Below are 13452 nucleotides of genomic sequence, written 5' to 3' on the forward strand. Positions count from 1 at the left end.
CGACAACTTAGCTTATCTATTTTCTCCAAATCAAAAAAGTTAAAAGGGAATCACCAATTTCTTTTTAGTCATGGAACACAATTTCTTTTTAGTCATAGAACAATCATTATGGAGATTCAATGAGATGTTAGGTAATAGGTATATATCCCCAATTTCAATTTGGTTGTTTTGTTGAATTTGATTATGGTTAACCTTTATCAAATTGATTTTTAAAATTTGGTTGTTTTGTTGATTATTTCCTATTTTATTTTTTTTATTTTTTTTGTTCAAGATTGGAAATAATGCCACCTAGAAAGTACAAATCTGGAAGTTTGAAGAGGAAACAAAACAAAGGAGGAGGAACAATTAACTCGATTACAACGAGGTGCTCTTGACAGGTTTTTTGTCAAAGAACGTCCAACTATTTCAACTAAAGATTTAGTTGATGAAGATGATGAAAATAATAATGAGGAACTGATTGAAGATGAGGGACTTGATGAAAATCACGGTGATGATCCAAGTCCTAATGAGAATGATGACAATGCAGATATTGATGATATGAATCACAATGAGAATGGTGATACTGAATCTGATAAAAAAGGGCTTAATGAGAATTTGGATGCAGTTCTTAATGACTTAATTGAGGAACCAAGTGAGCAAGTTCCAACGAATCTTTATGATCCTAGAGTTTGGGATAGTCTGGATGATAAATGGAGAGATCTGTTAGCTGTAAAAAGTCCCGTAAGAGACCTATCGATAAAAAAATATCCTAAAGATAGATTGAATAAACATTTTACTTCAGGACTACACTCGACACATACATAATGGAGAGACATATGATAGAATATGGCTTGTATACTACAAGGAGATTGATGAAGCATTTTATTTTTGTTGTAAGTTGTTTAAGAAAAAGCCTATGATAACTCAGTTAACAAATGAAGGATATAATGATTGGTCACATGTGGGTGTGCGGCTTAATGAACATGAAGTTAGTAAGGCGTATATTCATAACATGGCTACTTGGATTGAGTTGCAGCTTAGATTGGAAAAGGGTCAGACAATTGACAAATCTTTCCAAGATCATATCTTAAAAGAGAAGAAGCATTGGAGAAAACTGTTGCGAAGGTTGGTTTCAATTGTGAAATATCTTACTAAATACAATTTGGCTTTTCCGGGCAAAAATAGGAGGATTGATAAAGAAAATAATGGAAATTTTATGGGATTAGTTCAGATGGTAACAGAGCATGATAAAGTGATGGAGGAACATCTTCGTCGCATTCAGAATAAGCAGATCCGTTATTATTATCTAAGTAATGTTATCCAAAATGAGTTGATACTCATGATATCTTCTGAAATCTGAGGTGCAACCATATCTCGGGTTAGAGAAGCTAAATACTTTTCTGTTATACTTGACTGTACTCCAGATATTAGTCACCAAGAACAGATGACTCTGATTTTGAGATGTGTGGATGTCATTGCTAGTCCAGTTAAAGGGGTTGAGTATTTTATACAATTTTTAAATGTGGATGACACAAGTGGCCTTGGACTTTTTGAGGAGTTGCAGATGGCTCTAACGGGTCTTGGTCTTGATATTGATAATGTTCGAGGACAGGATATGATAATGGATAGAATATGAAAAGGGATAAGCAAGGTGTACAGAGTAGACTTCTGGATATTAATCCAAGAGCATTTTACACTCCATGTGCTTGTCATAGCCTTAACTTAACACTTTGTGATATAGCAAATTGTAACTTTAAAGCTCAAGATTTCTTTGGAGTAGTACAACGAATTTATTCCTTGTTCACAAATTCTACAAAACGTTGGAAGATTTTGATGGATAATCTTATAGGAGTTACTCTTAAGCCATTATTGACCACACGTTGGGAAAGTCGTGTTGCAAGTGTTAAGGCAATTCAATCACAACCTCTACAGATCAGACAAGCTTTACTTCAGTTACCAAAAAATGACAAAGACACAAAAATAAGAAGTGAAGCTAAATCTTTAGCAAAGTACGAGCTTGGGGATTTTATATTTTTATTAGGCATGACTATTTGGTATAAGATATTGGTGACTGTTAACAAGGTTAGTAAGCATTTGCAAGAGAAAGACATTCCAATTGATGTTGCTATAGAATTAGTAAATGGTCTAATTATTTCTTTCAGAAAGTATAGAGAAACTGGGTTTGCAGAGGCCATGATTACTGCCAAAACACTTGTTGCTGATTTGGGAGTTGAGCCAGTATTTCCTGAGAAGCGACAAATCATTAGAAAAAGACATTTTGATGAGGTCGGAGCTCAACCATCATATTTAACTCAGCAGTCGAGTGAGGAAAATTTCAGAGTTCGTTATTTTCTATTACTGGTTGATTAAATTATTGGTTCATTAGAGAGAAGATTTGAACAATATCAAATATACGAGAATATTTTTGGGTTTTTATTTAGACCGAAAAAGTTATGTGCATATCAGAATGATGATTTAAAAGCTTGTTGTGTTAATCTTGCAAACAGTCTTAAGAAAGGAAGTTGTTCTGATGTTGATGGAGATGAATTATTTACAGAGTTGCTAATCTTACAAAATATGTTGCCACCAAAAAATATAAAATTCATTGACGTATTGAATTTCTTGAAGAGGATGAATTGTTTCCCAGCCGCTAGTATTGCATATAGAATCTTGTTGATTATACATGTCACAGTTGCATCGGCAGAAAGGAGCTTCTCAGTTAAGGATAATAAAATCATACTTGAGATCAACCATGTCGCAGGAGAGGCTAAACGAACTGGCTTTGCTCTCAGTTGAAAGTGGATTCTTAGACAAGATTGATTTTGAAGCTTTGATTGATGACTTTGCAACAAAAAATGCTAGGAGAAAACTTTTCCAGTGAAGTTTTTGATGTCAGACATGTCAAGATTATTAGTAAGATGTTGATTTTGTGCATCTTTTTTTTACAATCAATATTTTGCACGTAATATGTTTTGCATAGAACCATTGTTATGTCTTAATGTTTATTTCAATTATAGATATAAAAATTTCTTTCGATGGTTATTACTACGTATAAAAATAATTATTAGTTTCTTCTGAAGATTGATTAAGACGCCCCGATTGAAATTTAGAACCGGGCCCCCAAATTGTCAGCCACGCCTCTGGGATGCACCCGCCAGTTTCACCAAAGCCTGAATGGAGAGTGCTCATAGATGAGATGGTTGTTGTGGCTACAGAGGAATACAGATCAATCGTGTTCAAAGAACCACGTTTCGTGGAATGCTTCCGTCTTGTATGCAATCTCAAACTCTTACTCTATATGCTGTGTGCAAGATTTCACACTTTGTTGTTGTCTTGAAATATAATTATATAGAGACAACAGCAAGAAGAAGAAAGCCTCTATTTGCAAACTTTAGGGGGTGGCTACATGAATCATACTCTTCCATTCATTTCTGTCAAGGGTTGTCTCCTCCACTAAGTTAATCATTACCATGTCATTCTTAATTTCTTCAAAACCAACTTCTCTTAGATCTACCTCTAGCCCTCATTTATTCATTGATTATAATCTGATCGCTTCTAATTGGTGCATTTTGTGACATCCATTACAAGTTTTTAAATCATTTCAAAAGACTCTCACTTTACCTTAAATAGGAGCCACATCTAACTTCCTACGAATGCACTTATTTCTTTTCCTCTTTTTTGATGCATATCCACGTGTTTATTGTTACCTTCTCATTTAAGCCATACCCTTTTGCACATTCTGTCTTGAAATATCCTTATCAAAATTGCTAAGGCATTGACTGTAAATTTAGGCCACACCTGAGTTGGAATATGGGAGGATGAACATGGGTAGTCGGACATCAAAGAGAAAGGCCAGCGGAGGCATCGAATCATTACATGCAATTCCATGGATCTTTGCATGGACCCAGACAAGGTTTCACCTTCCAGTGTGGCTTGGTTTCGGTGCAGCTTTCAAGCATGTCAAGGCAAAGGATATCAGAAACCTGCACATGCTTCAGCAGATGTACGACGAGTGGCCATTCTTTAGGGTCACAATGGACTTGGTTGAAATGGTGTTTGCTAAGGGAGATCCTGGCATTGCTAATTTATATGATAAATTGCTTGCTTCTGAAGATTTATGGTTATTTGGAGAGCGCCTGAGAACTAACTCTTTGACCTTTTACATTTAAATACTAGACTAGAAGTATTTTTAAAAGACTTGAATAATGATGATAGTTAAGTACCAATTTAACCTGTTCAACATTCATCATAGTGATCGAGAAGTAGCACGTTTAATTAGATTATTCATGGTCATGTTAGAGTACTTTCTCACATCAGTACCTATACATATGTTTCTCTTTCTACTTTAAGCATATCTATGCATTCAGTTAATGTTCTATTAGATCCTTTTGGAATTAGACTTTCTGTTTGTTACTACCACTAACGAGAAATTTCTAATCCACATAGTAGGTCATTGCTTGTGAAAGTGTGTTAGTAGTTTTAATGGGAATGGCCAGACAAGACAGCATAGCCCTCATTGTCTATCCGGATACCATGATTTTTTTTTTAATTTCAGATTCAAACTTATATATTTTTGGATAAATTTCAGAAAATTACTTTGAACTTTGAAAACTAACTATGAACTGTAGAAAACGACGAAGAAATGATGAAGAAAACGCAGCTACAGGGTATCTTCGGGTCAGTCAACTGGTGGACCAAAACCAGTCGACTGATCGCATGAACACTACAGGGCTAAAAATTGGTTTTCTGGATAGTCGACTGATGGAAGTCATCAGTCGACTGATGATGGACTACCAACCGACTGATGAGTTCCCATCAGTCGACTAATAGCAGATTTTGGGCCGATTTTTTAGTTTTCTGATTCGCATCCTGTTTTGGATTGCGTTTTGATATTGAAACGCGTTTCTAGGATTTATAGGAGAGTTGTAATCAGAGAATTGTAAGACTTTTGAGCACGTTGAGAGGGAGATTATTGTGAGGGAGTGAGAGATCTTTGGTTGGGTTATTTTAAAAGTTTGTGTGAGTTGTAACCCGTTATTTTCTCCTCTTATAGTGAAATATCCCTATCCTCTCCCTGTGGATGTAGACAATTGTCAAACCACGTAAATCTCTGTGCTTTTAATTGATTTGTACCATTCTTTTATGAATTGCACTCGTTAGTTGTTCTCCTCTCATTGCTCGTCGACTCGTTTGGTTTGTGCACACGCTTCCGCCTACGCGCAACAATTGGTATCAGAGCCTAAGATTTCAGACCTAGGGTTTGCTTTGGGTGGAAGATAACTTGGTGTCTTTCTCTACAATTTGGAGTTAGCAAGTAATGGCAGGAGATAGTAGTGAAAGTAGTAAGGCTACAAAGAGTACATTTCTGGTTGTACTTCAGAATAGGAAGATTAGTGTTATGAAGTATGACGGCAAGATCAACTTTGTGTTGTGGATGAACGATGTGCAGGATGCTTTGAATGCTCAAAATTTGGAAGAAACGACTATGACTCACGAGAGGCCACCGAAGTATGATAAGACAATATGGGACAAGATGAATCGGAATGCTTGTGGGGTGATTAGATCTTGTTAGAGCAAAAGTTGAAGTATGATGTTATCAGCGTGACGACAACGATGAAGATGTAGGAGATTCTCAACATCAAGTATCTTACGAAAAGTGTTGAGAATCGGTTGCACTTGCTACAAAGATTGTTCAGATTCTAGATGTTCAGGGACACCTCACTTGCAGATCATGTGAACAACTACCCAAAGTTATTGTCGGACTTGGTGAATGTGGATGAAAAGATATCGGATGAGTACAAGGCGATTATTTTGTTAGGCTCCTTACCCGATGAGGAGTATAATATATTCGTGCTCACTTTGTTGAATGGTAGACCTTCCATCACCTATAGTGAAGTGACTAATGTGTTGACGAATTTCGACTTGAGGAGGAAGAATAAAGAGTCTTCCAGAGCTAGCACTTCAGGAGAGGTCTTGTCAACGAGAGGAAGGAGTCCATATCTGAGAGGTGGTAATCGAGGTAGGTTAAAGTCTAGAGGCCACTATCAGATTTTAAAGAACTAGTGTGCCTTTTGTAGAGAACAAAGACATTGGAAGAGAGATTGCCCGAAGCTCATAAAAAAAGAAATAGCAAGAAGAAGGGGTCGAAGGCCAGTGAGGTGAATGTCGCTAAGAGTGATGATGATTCAGATGATTCATGTTTTTCTTTATTGATTACTCCAGAGGTTAACCATGCAGATGCATCGGATTGAATGCTAGATTCTGCTGCTACTTATCATATGACTCCCCGAAGAGATTGGTTTGCATCTTTCGAGAAGCTCAATGTGGGTGTAGTGGTCATGGGAAACGATCAGTCCTATGGCATTTGAGGGATAGATATTGTCAGGATTTGGATGCACGATGGAGTTGTTCGAGAGCTGAATGAAGTGAGATTTATTCCTTAATTGAAGAAGAATCTTATTTCTGTTGGAGTTTTGGAGGCAAAGGATTCAAGGTGACTTTTAAGAACGTTGTAGCAAAAGTTACTAAACAAACTTTAGTAGTGATGAAGGGAATCTGTAGTAGAAATCCTTATTATTTAAAGGGAAGCACTAAGATTGACCAGGTAGCTTCAACAGTTTTACAGGTGGATACGAGCAGACTATGGTAATACAGATTAGGGCACACAGGAGAAAAGTCACTGCAGGCATTATGCAAACAGGTGCGATTGAAGTGAGCCAAGAGTGGGAAGATTGATTTATGTGAGCACTGTATTCCTAGCAAGAAGACTAAAGTGAAGGTCGGGATAGCCATTCATAGGATGATAGGCATATTGACTACGTGCACACAGATGTTTGGAGTCCCACCAAGACAACATCACTTGGTGGTCGACATTGGTTCCTCACATTTGTAGATGACTATTCAAGGAGTTGTTTGGTGTACACCATGAAGCATAAGAGTGAAGTCCTAGAGATATTTGTGAAGTGGAATAAAAGATTGGAACTGCAGACGTGGAGAAAAATCAAGACGTTGAGATCCGACAATGGCGACGAGTACACTTCAGACCTCTTTTAGCAGCTATGTCAAGACGAGGGCATAAAGAGGCACTTCACTGGAGAAGGTCTGATGTTTGTTATCGTAGAGTGGTTTGGAGAAGATCTTTTGGGCTGAGGCACCTTCATATGCGAGCCACCTCATTAATAGGCTGCCTTCATCTGCGATTGAGGGGAAGACCCCTATGGAGTTGTGGTCGGGAGAGCCAACACACGATTATGATCGCTTAAGATTTTTGGGTTCCCTACATTTTACCATGTGAAGACTAATAAGTTGGAACCGTGAGCTAGAAATGTCATATTTGTAGGATTCAAGTGTGGAGTGAAAGGATACAAGCTTTGGGATCCAGTTGATAAGAAGATTGTGCTGAGCAGAGACATCACATTCAATAAAGCTTCTCTCTTAAAGCCTCTCAGCTCTCATCATGTGGAGATCACCCCAATAGAGGACACATCGTAGATGGTGGAGATCACCCCAATATCCGCTTAACTATGTTTAGGGATAGCTTCAAAGTAGTTGGGGAAGTTCTGGAACGAAAGAATCCCGCGAAAACCCGTCGAAAACGCATTTTCGGCTCAAAACTGCATGAGCCACCATTTGGTGGCTCGGCATGGCTGAGCCACTGGCTTTGGCCGAGTCATTTTGGTGTGATTCGACCGTCAGGGGCTGTTACGATTTTTTGGATTTTGACTTGTTTCATCATTATGTGCATTTCATCGTTTTGTTGATTTGTACGCTTCAATGATTCACTTCATGTATTTTTTTAACTTGGAGGTGGTTGTCGAATGCGTTGGCCACTTGGAGCTGGCCGGTGAGCTCGTTGGCCACTTGGAGCTGGCCGGTGAGCACACGGGCCACTCGGAGCTGGCTAATGAACGTGCTGACCACTCGGAGCTGGCTGGTGAATGCGCGGGTCACTTGGCGGTAGCTTATTATTATGTCATGAATGGTTCGCCGATTCGCTTCATGCGCTTGTCGGCGTTAAATAATCCTCCTTAACTAGAATGATGACGTTCATCATCTTCTCTCCATCTTGAGTTGTGTTCAGGGAGCTATAGGTAATTTTTGACGCCTACAGATACCCCCTCCAAAGTGTTTCAGTCTCGTTTCTTTATAGAAGAGTCTTAAAATACTTTTGATGTGATAGGCCCAACCTTCAATCAGTGTAAAAGGACCTATAATCGATTTTAGTTCTTGACTTCTTTAATTCTTAGATTATTCAGTATTTTATCGAATAGCTAAAATTCTTCCGACTCTGCGTTTATCGTCTGACCATTATCGAAGTCTTAAGTTAAAATTGGTGTGTTGATTTCTGAACTTAGATCTTGTCATTGAGTTAACATTGAACTGCTCATCTTTGTCGGGAGTTGGTATCTAAATATGATTGAACTCGCTAGAATCATCTTTTAACCTAGAATTTTTCCTTTGGTTTATTTTGGCGAAATTATCGATGCGTTGACCGGCGTTGACTTTTGCTGTAACACGTTGACCGGCATTAATACAGTTTATGCTCGTATGTTTGTGGGAGTCTACACAGTTTAAGCTCTTAAGGCATTAGAGCATGACGGTCCTAACTGTTAGGGCTGTAGGACCAACTGTTAAAGCTAATTCGTCTGCATGTATGGATCTTATCCTGAGGTTGTTGGATGTTCAAGTCACGAAACCAACTAATGAAGCTGGTGCGTCAATGACTCTTATATTTATAGGATTTTTGGTAAACCCTCAACCATCAACGGGTTTGATGAGCCTTTACCGACTACCGTTTGAGTTGGGCTAGCATGCAGATTGTTTAAGTCTGTTCTGCATGTAACGTTATGCTAAAAGAGTTAACTCTTTTAGAGCTATGATATTGAATACATAGACTTCATCTTTCTTATGGTAGACTACCCGACAACGCGTGTTAGGCACTGACTTATCCATTCTTAGAATTCGGGATAAAAGTCCCCAGACTTGGATTCTGGTATCTTTTTCACTCGGTGAACGACTAAATCGGCAACACGTGTTAGGGGCTGACTTATCCCTTCTTAGGATTCAGGATTAAATTCCCCACGTGTATAAGGCATAGATTATGGTGTTATTAATAACAACCTGTCATAATATCGAATATGTTGGCTTTTTATCTTTTTTACGATCAAAGACTAACCGACAACACGTGTTAGGCGCTGACTTATCCCGACTTAGGCTTGGGGGGAAAATTCTCCAGACTTGGATTCTGGTGTCTTCTTCACTCGGTAAAAGACTAAACCGACAATACGTGTTAGGCATTGACTTATCCCTTCTTAGGATTTAAGGTAAATTTCGCCGTACGTGTAAGGCACGGATTTTGGCGTTATTAATAATGACCTGCCACGATATTAAATATGTGGGCTTTTGTCCTGTTTATGGTAAAAGACTAACCTGCAACACGTGTTAGGCTTTGACTTATTCCTACTTAGGATTCATGATAAAATTCTCCATACGTGTAAGGCACGGATTTTGGCGTTATTAATAACGATCTACCAAGATGTCGAATACGTGGGCTTTTGTCCTGTTTATGATAAAGGACTAACCAACAACGCGTGTTAGGTGCTTACTTATCCCTACTTAGAATTTGGGATAAACTTCCCCGTGCGTGTAAGGCACGAATTTTGACATTATTAATAACGATCTTTCGCAATATCGAATACATGGTCTTTTGTCTTATTTATAGTAAAGGACTAACCAGCAACGCGTGTTAGGCGTTAACTTATCCCTACTTAGGATTCAGGATAAAACTTCTCATGCGTGTAAGGCACGGATTTTGATGTTATTAATAACAGTGTGCCACGGTATCAAATACGTAGGCTTTTGTCCTTTTATGCTAAAGGACTAACCAACAACGCGTGTTAGGCACTGACTTATCCCTATTTAGAATTTGGGATAAAATTCCTCGTCCGTGTAAGGCACGGATTTTTGTGTTATTAATAATGATCTGCCACGATGTCGAATACGTTAGCTTTTGTCCTATTTATGGTAAGGACTAACCAGTAACACGTGTTAGGTATTAACTTATCCCTACTTAGGATTCGGGATAAAATTCTCTATGCGTGTAAGGCATGGATTTTTAGTGCTACGGTATTGAATACGTAGACTTGGTCGTTTTTGCGGGAATGGACCACCCTGAGCATGTGTTAGATAAAGACTTATCTCTGTTTAGGGATCAAGATAAAGTTCTCCATGCGCATAAGGCATGGATTTTGGTGTTGGAAGGTGGTGTATTCTCTTGGGGCAAAGACGAACACGATGATGGAGAGAAAAAATTTATATTCTATCTCTAGATGCAAAAGAAACTCAAAGTGGAATCTCCACTTTAAAAATTCGGATAACCCTAACTGTCGAAAGGTTTGGTTACCCAATCTGAAGGTGGATTTCTTGTTTATCGAGAGGGAACCCCAGTTTTGGCCCTAACTGTAGGAAGGTTTGACCAAGTGAGAGGTTTGAGACGACCCTAACTGTAGAAAAATTTGATCGCTCGATTTAAAAGCGAACATCTCATTCATGAAAGGAAGGATCGAGAAGGGATTTTGGCTTTGGTCCTAACTATTGGAAGGTTTGACCAAGAACTAGTAGGAGTGAAGATAAAACTAACACTGGGAATGTTGACTCGTACAAATCACTCGGTGGGTTTTTTAGTGTTAAGGGGCTAGGACTTAACACGAAGGGGTTTGATGATTTCCATGGAACAGCAGATTGAATTTTTGAATATCATGTTGAGACTATAACATTAGGAGTATTAAGTGCACCAACGCAATAGGAGTTTGGATGGACTCAGCCAAAAGAATTTTGGTGGACCCATCGTCGGTTAATTTGATCAGTGAAGGACTTTGTGGTGGAGGATCATGAATCATCAAGTACTTCATAGTTACTCTATAAGAGTTTCATAAGGGAAGATTGACCGGATGAAGTCATTGAATTTCATCTTGACGAAAGAGTGCACGGAAAATCACAGTGGGTGGGTTTTATTCATCTTGGAAATGATTAAATAGCCATAGTGGGAGGCTCTTAATCATGATTAAGAATGAATTATTCTGATGATTTATTTTCAACTTCAATAATCTGTTTTGGGTTATCCTTAAGAATACCATGTATAGCATTCTCCAGAAACTTCCCATCAAATGTAGGGAATAGTTTAGCCGCATATACCAGTTGGAGGTATGGGAGAAGCAGTTTAACCTCTTATACTCATCGGAGGAAAGGGTTCTCATTTGGCTTATTTCGACGTTATGATGCCGACGTCAACCAAGGTTTGAATATTGTTCTTGAGAGTGAAGTAAGCCTTGGTAGGATGAAGGATCCTTATGTGGTACGCACAGTACTTTGGATCCGAAGTATTGTTAGCTTTCTCCTGATTTGTAATAGGTAACAGCTTAATTTTATTATTTTCAAGGAGGTATTTGAAAATAGTTGGAACCTCATCATCCTTGAAGGAGTACTCTTTTTAGAGTCTCAGATCCAGAGTCCTCCGCTGCTTATGAGATTACTGTTGTGATGTCTGATTAGTATCAACAGCCGCTACAGGTGTCTTTCTCTTACCACGAGAAGCAAAATTCGAGTTCGGGGGTTTAGTCATCGGTTGGCCTCTTTTAAGCTTTTTCCTTTTGAGAAAGCATTCGGCTTGTTCCCCGCACAGTTTTAATTCTTTCCACGTTGTAGATGACACGACCCCCAGGGCTTCTAGGATATCTATGGAAAGATTATTGTGGCATGTCTACAAGATGAACTCCTCTGTGACAAGATCCTTACAATTTATTGCCTTGTTGAGGAAGCATTAACAAAGCTATTAACTGACTCCCCGTTCTTTTGCTTCTCATCCAAAAGCGCTCCAATCAACACTTCGGTATAATCGTCGAAAAAGTTATTGAGGAACGAGTTTTCTATGTTGTTCCAGCTATTGATACTTCTTGGATTGAGGTGGCGGTACCAATCGAAGGCGGCCCCGCGAAGGGTGCTAACGAATGATCGGACCATCAAAGGTTTGTTGCCAGAGATCACACCTAGGTGGGACTTGAAGTAAATTAGGTGTTGAGTGGTGGCGAGCCATTTTCGTTGAATGGCGTAAAGTTAATTAGATTGAACTTCGTCGGATATAGGATTGACTCCCACTCCCTTGAATATGGGTATGGAATGCCCGTTTTTCTCACTTCTTGAGTGGACATCAGTGCGTTGATCTTTCTCTCTAGGTCTTTCATTTTCTCGTCCACGCCCGCATGTTCCTTCGGGCAATTTTGGGGAGGAATAAATGGACCACCCTAGCGTTTTCATCCTCGGTGGGACCATCCCCAGTATTTTGGTCAATAGGATGGGTATCAGTGTTGAGATTCTTATCCATGTCTGAATCGCTATCTGCCTGATTAGTAGCGTTGCGACGGCTAGATTTACCAATCTAATTTGATAAGGCTTGAATCTGTTGATCATGCAATTCCCTTTTCCGTTACACAGTCATTTCCATTTCAAACGTGGGTGAGGAAGGATTGTATTATTGGAAGCGACCGCGGAGTTGGCGTCTAACATTTTATCCTCTGAGGACAACCCTCCGTTCATCCATTGATAATCCCTTGGTCTGATAGTTCCGGATCGTAGCTGAGTTATACGCTGGGACACCTCTTGAAAAGGATCAGGACTGAAACTTCGCATTGACTTCCTTCTATCGACCATATTGATAGTGACTTCTGAGAGTTCATTATCTTGAATGACCGATCTTCTTTTGCGGAAATGCCTTGGCTTAGGCTTTGATGTTCCGGTAGAAAGTCTTCAAATACTGAGACCCTTTGTGGAGCGGCCTTGGGGCAGCTACACTCTGATAATACTGCCCTGATAAGCTTGTTACACAAACAGTGATAATCCGCTTCCCGGGTACTTCTCTTTCGAGTCTTATTCGTACCCCCAGCCCGATAGTACAACTTATAAACATGATTACCGAAGCAACCTATCGTGTGCTGGCATGATTTCCCAAGTATAACATCGTCGTCCTCCGACGAACAAGCTTCCTCTTGGGGAAATAGCACCTTATTGGCGTTCTCAAGAGTCACTCGTTTGGAACCACGCCTTCGTGAGTGCGGGGCCCTAACGAGCTCTTCGACTTCAACTCATAATCCGAGGCGGGCGGTTACAGGTATTTTCTCAACATGAGAGTTCCTTGACTTGTTGGGAGGCGCGCACGACCCCCAGTTTGATGAATTACTCGGGGTTCATTCATTGGACCCAAGCGCTCTTTAACTAGGGCTTTGCCTTGAACCACGTGCAAAGGACCTTGATGACCTGTGATCTTCATCTTGAATCGGGATAAGTCCATGCTAACGTGGGGCTCCCCGAAGGTGTGTGATTCATCAGGACATGAAAAGTCGGAGACTCAAAATTGGCCGCGGGAGGCGAACCAGGTACAAGGAGAGCTAAGCTGGCTCGGACTTGGCGCGAGTCAACATG

At 39.6% G+C, this 13452-nt stretch overlaps 1 pseudogene; it reads left to right on the plus strand.

The window, feature by feature from the left end:
* The window catches only part of LOC109846074, a 36886-nt pseudogene extending 29416 nt beyond the window's left edge, over positions 1-7470 (plus strand).

This window comes from Asparagus officinalis, chromosome 6, assembly GCF_001876935.1.
Source record: "Asparagus officinalis chromosome 6, Aspof.V1, whole genome shotgun sequence".
In the NCBI taxonomy this organism is placed as follows: domain Eukaryota; kingdom Viridiplantae; phylum Streptophyta; class Magnoliopsida; order Asparagales; family Asparagaceae; genus Asparagus; species Asparagus officinalis.